The sequence below is a fragment of the Lagenorhynchus albirostris genome, chromosome 12 (genome assembly GCF_949774975.1).
Source record: "Lagenorhynchus albirostris chromosome 12, mLagAlb1.1, whole genome shotgun sequence".
NCBI lineage: Eukaryota > Metazoa > Chordata > Mammalia > Artiodactyla > Delphinidae > Lagenorhynchus > Lagenorhynchus albirostris.
The window spans coordinates 33178569-33188869 of NC_083106.1; positions in this window are offsets into that span (position 1 = coordinate 33178569).

The window sequence follows — 10301 nt, forward strand, 5'->3', positions numbered from 1 at the left end:
CAGGTTGAGAGAAAATATATGCAAGTTATATCTGATAAACGTCTTGTGTCCTCGCTTCTGAAGAATGTGAGTCTATGCACTGTGACATCCACAGAGAAATGCTGGCTAGCTGAAAAATGTCACCTGAAGTTAACATTTTGCAGGATGTGATTAAAATTATCAGCCACGTTAAAGTACGTGCCCTTAACTCACGTCTGTTCGCGCAGCTCTGTGAGGAGCTGGACGCAGAGCACACATGTCTTCTCTTATACACAGAAGTGAGATGGCTTCCTAAAGGTAGATCACTGGGCAGAGTTTTTGAGTTATGAGAGCCGCTCCACAGCTTTCTTTTAGAAAAACAGTCACCACCGGCAGCACACTTCAGTGACACATAATGGGTCACAAAACTTGCTTCCTTGTGTGACATACTCAACCTGCTCAATGAACTCAATCTGTCGCTTCAGGGGAGAATGACAACTGTGTTCAAGTCGGCAGATAAAATGGCTGCATTCAAAGCTAAACTGGAATTACGGGGACGACGAGTGAACATTGGGATTTTTGACATGTTTCAAACATTAGCAGAGATTTTGCAAGGGACTGAGCCAGGGCCTTCTTTCTCCCAGCTGGTGCATGATCACCTATCTCAGCTTTCAAAAGAGTTGAGCATTACTTCCCAAACACGAAAGACCCCTGAACTAGGGAGGAATGGATCGCAACCCATTTGTGAATAAGCCAGGTGAATCGACTGTCCGGGCTAGAAGAGAATCAATTGCTTGAGATCGCAAATGATGGTGGCCTTGTGAAGCAGGGTTTTCTGCAGTGACAGCAACCAAAATGAGATTACAGAGTAGACTGGACATAAGCAACACACTTCACGTGTCACTATCTCCCACCGCCCCCAGATGGGACCAGCTAGTTGCAGGAAAACAAGCCCAGGGCTCCCATTGATTCTGCATTATGGTGAGTTGTATAGTTATTTCATTTTATCTTACAATAATAATAGAAATAAAGTGCACAATAAATGTAATGCGCTTGAATCATCCCAAAACCATCCCCCCCACCCCGCCCCAGTCCGTGGAAAAACTGTCTTCCACGAAACTGGTCCCTAGTGCCAAAAATGTTGTGGACCACTGACATAGAGAATATCAAAATGGTTCTGTGAAACAACGGAAATTTGAGGTGTGTCACACTTAAAAATAAACAAAACAATAAATAAGCTAACAGATAAATTCTTCAGTAGATCTTCACAGGTCATAATATGAAATTTAAACTTTTCTGGACTCTTTCCTTTGCAGAACTCTTTTTTGCGGAGCACAGGCTCCAGACACGCAGGCTCAGCGGCCATGGCTCACGGGCCCAGCCGCTCCGCAGCACGTGGGATCTTCCCGGACCGGGGCACGAACCCGCATCCCATGCATCAGCAGGCGGACTCTCAACTACTGTGCCACCAGGGAAGCCCCAGAACTCTTTTTATAAGCAGCTACCATATGAGCATTACCCAAGTCATGTTTTCCATACATAAAAATGAGGTCCTAGATGGGTAATATGAGGAAAGCTTAGAAAGGACTTTTTATAAACATGTAGACAGGTTCATAAAGAGGGACAGTGTAAATTCAAAAGGCTTGCAACAGCTGAGGAGTACTGCCAGCCTTAGGTCTAAAGGGGTTAGGAGAAGGAGAAGTTATAGGAACTCAGAGAGGGTAGCTTTATAAGAAAGGCCATCGAAAAGGAGTTGTGGCCTTCAGCTGAGGGAGCAGCTAATCTGTGGTGACCTGGTTACTTGGAAGAGGAATAAATATCCTAAATACTCTCTCCTCCCACTATTACCTTCTGAAAGTACAAGTGTCCCAATTAGGCTAAACACAACCGAAAACAAACACGGGGGCACTCGAGCATGAAATCCATAAACATCAGCATCCTGGGAACAATGTGAAGAAGAGTAGAGAGTAAATCTGGAAGGGTCAACAATGGATGCTACCCAACACATCACAGGTTGCTAACAGCTACACAAAAGGAAAGAAAAGGTTATGTTGGCAAAATAACTGTTGGCTAACATAAAGCCAAATCCTAAGGCATGAGGAAGGATATAGTGTGTACTCTTTTCAAAACTTCATTTTTAATTGAACTAATTTAAAAGACACTTAGTAGAATCGGTGTTTCACAGAAATCAAATGCAAGGATTCACTACCCATACAATGGCTGGTTTACCTGACTCTCTCCAGCTACGTTGTAACCTTGAGAGCAGAAACTGTTTCTCATCTCTCTGTCCCCATTGCCTGAGATATATTTACTGAATGAATAAGTAAGTGAGTGAAAAGAATGAATCAACTCTATAGTCTAACCTAATACTCAAGGCTCACCTAATAACATTTTCTTTTTAAATTTTTTTAATTCAAGTATAGTTGATGTACAATATTATGTTAGTTTCAGGTGTACAACATAGTGATTTGACAGTCAAATACATTATGAAATGATCACCACAATAAGTCTAGTAACCATTTGTCACCATACAAAATTATTAGAGTATTAATAACATTTTCAGTATTACCTACCTCTATTTCTCTACTCCTGTCAAACTAATTCCAAGCATCCTATACTTTCTCCATTTGGTAACTTTGATAGCCCTGTGTTCTCTTCAAGAACGGAATTTCTCTATTGACATTAAGGTCTGATTATTCTTTGTTGTGCGGAGCTGTCCTGTACATTGTAGGATGTTTAGCAGCATCCCACTAGATGTCAGTAGCACTTCCCAAGTTGTGACGACCAAAAATCAAAAATGTCTCCAGACATTGCTAAATGTCCCCCTGGGATGGGAGGAGGAGGTAGGAAAGGGGAGGATTGTCCCCCATTGAGAACCACTGTTCTACAATACCACTCCTCCTTTTTTTCCTAGTAAAGCCACCTCTAAGATGCTACCTTTACAGAAATTTTGTATTTCTTGAAACTGTATCTCCCTTTTCTCAGCCATTGTAATAATGACTTTTAACCTTCTACAGAGAACCTATCTCTTTCCACCTTGAACTGAATTGCTTGAATTCTTCTATTAGATGCATTTGCCATGAAAATGAGAACATTTCTATATTTCTCAATGTAATTGGTGATTTATCTTTTGTATGTTTTACTATATGCTCAATAAATGTTTTTTAAATAAATTAATAATTTTGCTTTTTCCATATGCAGAATTGCCATAATACAGTCATGGGTGCTCTTTGCATTAAGTAAAGGGCTTTAGAGAAAGGTGAGTCTTTGAGGCTCTGGTATGATAAATTTCTTTTTACAATAAGGAGGTGGGAGCGATTTTGCTCACTCCCTGGGATATAAAAGAGGCTTATGACCGTGAGAAAAACAAAATTCAGAAAAACAAGCTATCCATGATTTCACAGCCTAAACATCAAAATTCAAAGCAGGATTTCACATCCTCTTTATAATAGTTTTTTTTTTTAAGATTCCTAATTAACATAGGGATCCAAATTAAATATTTGAAGAGAAATTGAAGAGACCAAATGCGTGGTTTTCGTTGGTTGACATTTACCATAACAATTTACCTTTAATAATGAGGCCTATAAAGTTGTTTTCATCTTCAAAACGCTCTAAGACATTAGTTATTGCAAGACTCCTGTGCAATAAATAATTATTATTATCTCTCTCTTTATTGATGGGAAAATGAAACAAAATTGTTTAAGTACTTTCTCCAGCTTACTTAGGTCAGCTACAGTGTTAAATATCTAATTCCTTTCAGCACACCTTTTTTTTTCACTCTAAAACCTGATTTAAGAATGATTTTTACAAAATATATTTTATTAAGTTTGTTAACAGAAACCTCAAATAATTTTTTTTTTTTTTTGCGGTACACGGGCCTCTCACTGTTGTGGCCTCTCCCGTCATGGAGCACAGGCTCCGGACGCACAGGCTCAGCGGCCATGGCTCACGGGCCCAGCCGCTCCACGGCATGTGGGATCTTCCCGGACTGGGGCACGAACCCGTGTCCCCTGCATTGACAGGCGGACCCTCAACCACTGCGCCACCAAAGCCCTCAAATAATTTTTAATATCAGAGATATAAATAACAAACTCTCCTCTTCCACTAAATATTAAATCAAACTTCAGTCTTCAGTATTCCAGTTTAAACTATAAAATTTTACAAAGGGATAAGTGATTTCTAGAAATTACTTTTCCATTCCTTCAGCATCATTAGTAGTAAGTGGATGAACATTTTCTTCAAGAAAATATGTAATCTTTTAAAAATTCTAGCTCAAAGAGAAATAAAGTTCAAAACATAGTCTGATGATATTCCAGGATTTACAAACCTAGAACTTCCCTTGGGAAATAAATGACATGAAATATACTATGTTGTCATATTTTATAATGTTTTTGGAAATAAAATGTTGGAAAAGTTTTGCATATTTCTGTCAATTTTGTGTTTGTGAATTTGCAGTTTCAGATGCATTATAGGATATGTTCACAGATTTAGGAAAACAAATTTCTTGTCCTATTAATTCCATACAATATGGATGTGTCTTTGTATTTGCACCACTTACTTATAATATATATATTCAAAATGATGTCTACATCCACCCAGTCAACATAAATGGATCTTTTCCTTGAGATTGTTAAACATATCTGTGCCTCTTTTCCAAAGTGGTCACTTAAGTAGCAGCTTCTCACTAAACACCCAGTTTCTACAATCATACCTTGTCTTCTGTTGAGCATATTAACTTGTACGTAATAGGTCAATCTACAATTTCACTTCTTAAGAAAATACAAACTAATTCACCAGTTTTAAAATTGTATCCATTAGCTGCTTAATAGTTTAGGATTGAAATGCCAGAAGCATTTAAGAAAGGAAGGAAGCCAAGACAGTGGATGATGACAGGATACATGTCAGTGCTTAACATTTCAAATAAAGGTTGTCCACTCAGTGTAAAGGAAGGTGAGGAGAGGAAGAGATGTGATGGAGAAGTACTAGGAGTTTCCATAGTAGCAGAGAGGAGAGGTTTTAGAAGAACCATGGTCAGTGCTATTATTTCTTCACCAGTGGAATGACTTGACTGCTAACTCTCATGGAAGTCTTGAACTCTTGGCAGGAGAGAGACATGGCTAACCCCCCACAGAACAGCCACTTCAGAGTGCTGCCCTGAAACAGCCTTTTTCTTACTATGTATACATTTTTAGGCATCCACATGCTTGCCACCACTATGACATTAATCAGAATGTGTGGGTGAGTGAAACCAAAAGTAGAATGAGAAAATACCCCTGAGAGGAAACAGAAAGCAGCCAATGCTAACATTTCCCCTAAATTCACATGGAATATTCCAGTGTAAAACTATGGTCAGAAATATTTCATTTGCTCCTTTGTTTTCTTGCAGAAGTTATCTGAGTCTCCAGTGATTGAATAAAAATTTGGCAAAAAGTGACTTAAGAGGTCACTTTTAAACCTTAGATTAGGATATTGTTGTCTTTATTAAAGTACAAATATTTGGAAAGATGGAGGCAAAAAGGGAGGGATGGAAAGATGGATGAACATAAGAAAAAGGGACAGAGAAAATCTTCTTTGACTACCTATCTACCTACTCTATAAGATGCACCTGTTGTTAACCATTTTATATACATCATGTTTAATTCTCACAGTATGCCTGTAACACGGATTTATATACTAATTTTTATAAGTAAAAAAATGCTCGGGCTTCCCTGGTGGCGCAGTGGTTGAGAGTCCGCCTGCCGATGCAGGGGACATGGGTTCGTGCCCTGGTCCGGGAAGATCCCACGTGCAGCGAGGCGGCTGGGCCCGTGAGCCATGGCCGCTGAGCCTGCGCGTCCGGAGCCTGTGCTCCACAATGGGAGAGGCCACAACGGTGAGAGGCCCGCGTACCGCAAAAAAAAAAAAAAAAAAAAAAAAAAATGCTCAAAGCTGTTAGGCAATCTGCCCAAGATTACTCAATTAATATGAGTAGTAATAGTAATTTTAAACCAGATCTAATTCTGAAGAACAACCTTTTTGTACTTCACAATTCTAATACCTTTTTACTAATTTATACTTAAGTGAACACTTAAAAGTCTAAAATCTTAGTGAGAGCATTGGGGCCAAAAAAAAAGTGGCAAAGAGAAAACAGTGGGACAGGGAGAGAAGACCATTCAAGAAAATAGGGCAAGAAAAAAGTTCTAGAAGAAAGCTGTGCCCTCTCCAAAAAACTTTAAGAATAAAGGAAACCATATAGATCAGGAGACTACAAAAGAAGCTTGCAAACACTATATCTATGAAATGCAGCTTTGTGAAAAGCAATGACATTAAAATTAAACAAAACCAATTTATGATCAATTCATTAGTTATTCATAATTAATCAAAATTCTTAGGGAGTACAACAGTCCAATATGTGATAAATATTTATTTATTAATTGGTTATAAAACTATATAATATGATCCTTTCATAAGACTAATAAAAATGTGCTGAGAAAGACAGAGAGAGAGAAAAGAAAGAGAGACCTTCATAGCACTGACTTATTTCTGGACAGCTCTGCCAAAAATTAATGCAATGCCATTAATCTTAACATGTATTTATCACCATCAGACAGTTTTCAATTCATTCAATGCCACTCATTTTTCAGCTACAATGACAGTGCCAATTAAAATTAATTTTTCACATATTTCAGGTACTTTTAATGGTTTACTAAATTCCAGGAACTACATACTGCATCTACTATCTTTCTTCTATTCTCAAAGTTTGTAATTTGACATGAAGCTATCAATCTTAACATAATTTATCCTTTATAAGACCATGTTATTATTAATTGATCCCAGTGTCCTCTAAATTTTCCAAGATGCTATATATATAACAGCTTATAGGAAAAACAGGTTTACTGAAATTAATTAAAATTTTTTTATGATCACATACATTTTCTATTTCACCTTCCACAGTATCTATATATTTCATATAGATATGAAGATCTAAAAATAGAGTACTTTCTGTTTTCTCGAATGGTTATTTTCTAAAAATATTGGTTCCTTAAACATCCAGAAAGTCAAAGAGGTTACTTATTTTACAGAAAGGAAAATAACAGAGAGCTCTAGATTATTTTTTCTTGATAAAATAGATTATAATTTTGAGTGGTTTGAGAATGGCAGAAAGTCAGAGGTTACATCTTTTATTGATTTTTTTTTTTTTTTTTTGGTGATTTTACTATCATGAAACTCTGATGTCCATCTGGAAAGAATCAGAAGTATAAAGTATCAAATCTAGGTTCAGTGTGCCATGGAGTTATTTACGTTAAATCTTGGTATACCTTGATATACTATTTAGGATTTAGGATTTGGACCAGCTGCATGAGACAGAAAACAAAAATTACTAGTGGCCTGAACAAAACAGTAGTATACTTTTCTCCCATGTAAAATAATTTTGGGGGAAGGCAGTCAGAGTTTTCAGAGACCCAGACTTTTTCTCTCTTTCTACTCCACAATCCTAGTACATGCTTCGCATTCTAAAGGTCAATCATGGTTCAAAAAAAAGGAAAGGAAGACAAAGAGCATACTTCCTCTTTTTAAAGAAGGCTTTGCATAAATCCCACACAATATTTCCACTTATATCAATGGAAATAAGTTAGCCACATGATCACACCCAACAGCAAGACAGGAAATAGTCTTTTAGCTGGGCAAAAAATCAGAATTTTCTCACAAAAGAAGAAATGGACATTAGGGGGCAATTAAAAATCCATGACATGAGAGTGTTCCCTCCTTGTCCCTCATTTTTAAAAGCATTCTTCAAATACTTTTTAAATCATCTGTTATATTCTTTCTTTGGGTAATGGCTTTCATTATCCAATATCCAACTTATCAACCCAATGTAATTGTCATTATCTTTAAAGCTATATTTATTATTCAGTCCTGTCTCCTAACTTCCTAATTTCAAAATGCCTATTGTCATCTCTACTTGGATTTTCTACAGTGTGACAGACATACTGCTATGTACTCACCAAACCATTCTATTTTTTTTGGCAGAGAGGGGGATGGTGCACACAAGAAGACTACATTTACCGCCCTCCCTTACTATAAACTGAAACCATATGACTAGATTCAGGCCAGTGGAACACTGGAAGAAGTGATTTTTTTTTTTTTTTAAGAAGTGATATATTCTTAAAAGGCCCCATTTGATAGTTCACTCTTTCTGCTATATCTGAGGCAGGGGTGATGGACTCCAAGACGGTAGAGCTAAAGAACTGAAGGAGTCTATAGGTGTGAGTCACTGCTTAGAGATGGGCAATCCAGGAAAAACCATTACACAAACCCCTATCAGACTTCCTATTAAAATTATGAGATTTGCAAGGTTATTTGTTCCATAAAGCATTAATTACACTGATGAACACAAACAGGTATCAATAATTTAAAGGTTCACTATATGTTCTAGTGACTCAAATATAGTTCATACCAGATTAGTTTTGTTAGGTGGACAAACCATGTTTAGAATTACAGGTTTTCTTGATATCAATCAAATAGACTGAAATCCAATATTAATCAAATTATGAAGGTTAGAGGAATTATATATAATAGCATAAAGGGGAAACATCACAATCAATGAGGGCAAATTCTGGGGACTCTTCAAGTAAGTCTAATGGTTTTGATTAGCATTCCTTCAGTGCTGTGTATATCTACTATCTCTACTCCTTGTGATCAGAGCTGTTGTCTAATTTCTATTTCCGTACAAATACACAGTATCTTACTTTGTATGGAATGAGTGTTCAATGGTAATGATGATAATGTTGATGAAGATGACAGTGATAATGATAGTATTAACAGAGTTGAAGTAAAACTATACATTGGTATCATTTTATCAAGATTGGTAAATATATAATAAATACTTTCAAATAATGAGTTTGGAGGTGGAATAGTTTAAAGCTATTCCCCCTTTATTTAATTTTTCTTTTTTTTTTCTTTTTTTCCCTTTTAATTTTTGGTTGCCTCACCTCTTGTATATGTACCAAGTTTTATCATATGATCACTTTCTCAAAATTTTTCACTTTTGAGCTTTCTTCTAAATGTGTACTTGTGTAAATGAAGCAGTACATTTAAAGCCTAATTGGCATCCTCACCTTTCATTAAAAACAAAAGTCAATACTTGCCACCTCACTTTTTTCCCTGCTGACATGTGACTAATTCTTCTTCCAATGTCTCCACACCTGAAAGAAGTCACAAGAAGGATTCTCTACCCAAATAAGGAAGAATTTGAGTAAATAAGCAATACTGCTCCATCTACAGTTTTTGAACACTTAAACATGAATTGCAATATATATAAGTGTTTTTAGATGAAAAGTACAAGGACAGAGTCTTTTTCATGCTGTGTAAGCTGTGCAGAAATAATGGTGATATTTATTCTAGTTGTTTGAGCAGAGGGTACATTGAAGTCAAATGGAAGATGTATGACGAGAGGAATGAAGAGAAACTTTTACAAATATAATAGGACCCCTATTAAAGGAGCTTTAGAAAAACTTCAGTAAAAACTTGTACTGTTAACTATGACAAGAAAGACAAAAGAGAAGAAAGGGGAAAAGGGGTATTCAAAAGAGAAAGAAAAGCATGGACAAAAGTTTGTTTTTTGCTTTTTTAAGTACTGCAGAAAAGAGACAGAAAAAAATTATGAGATATAAAAAGAGCACAAAATAATACAGGTTTATCCTATTCTACTTTATTCCAATTTTCCCTGAAAAGAAAAATGGTCATGAAAACAGAAAAGAGACAGGGTTATCGCAGGTAGGAAACCATTAGGAAACAAGCATGTGGAGTACAAGGAGAGTATCAACTATGGAAGAAGACTGTTGCAAGTACAAAGGAGAAAATAACCTGACTCATTTGGTAACAGACCACTCTCCCCAACGCCCCCCCCCAAAAAAAAGATTTTAAAAATCCTTCATGTTTAAAGAGAAATACAGTCAGATACTAAGGAATTAAAAAGGCCTCCAAGTGCCTTCTTTGTGAGTGTCTGCCTTTGTGCTCACTTTCATGTCCTCATCCCCAGTCCCCAGCCTGAGCTCCCACCTTATACAGAGTGTCTGGCACAGAGTGAACTGTCATTAAATGTCTGAGGAAATGTTCATGAATTCAAAGTGCTCTTCTATAGAGGGGTACAAAAAGCCTTCTTTATGCCCAATGAGGTTTTATATGTTGGAAACTGCACTGAACTGATGTTACACTTATGTACTTGGTTTTCATACCTTCGATGAAAACCCTTCTCTATCTTGGAAGGTATCTTTAAACTGTCCAAGACTGCAAACTGGTAAAGGACACAAATGGAACAGTAGAGAAGAAAGAGGATAAACAGAAAACAAATTAATTCAGCC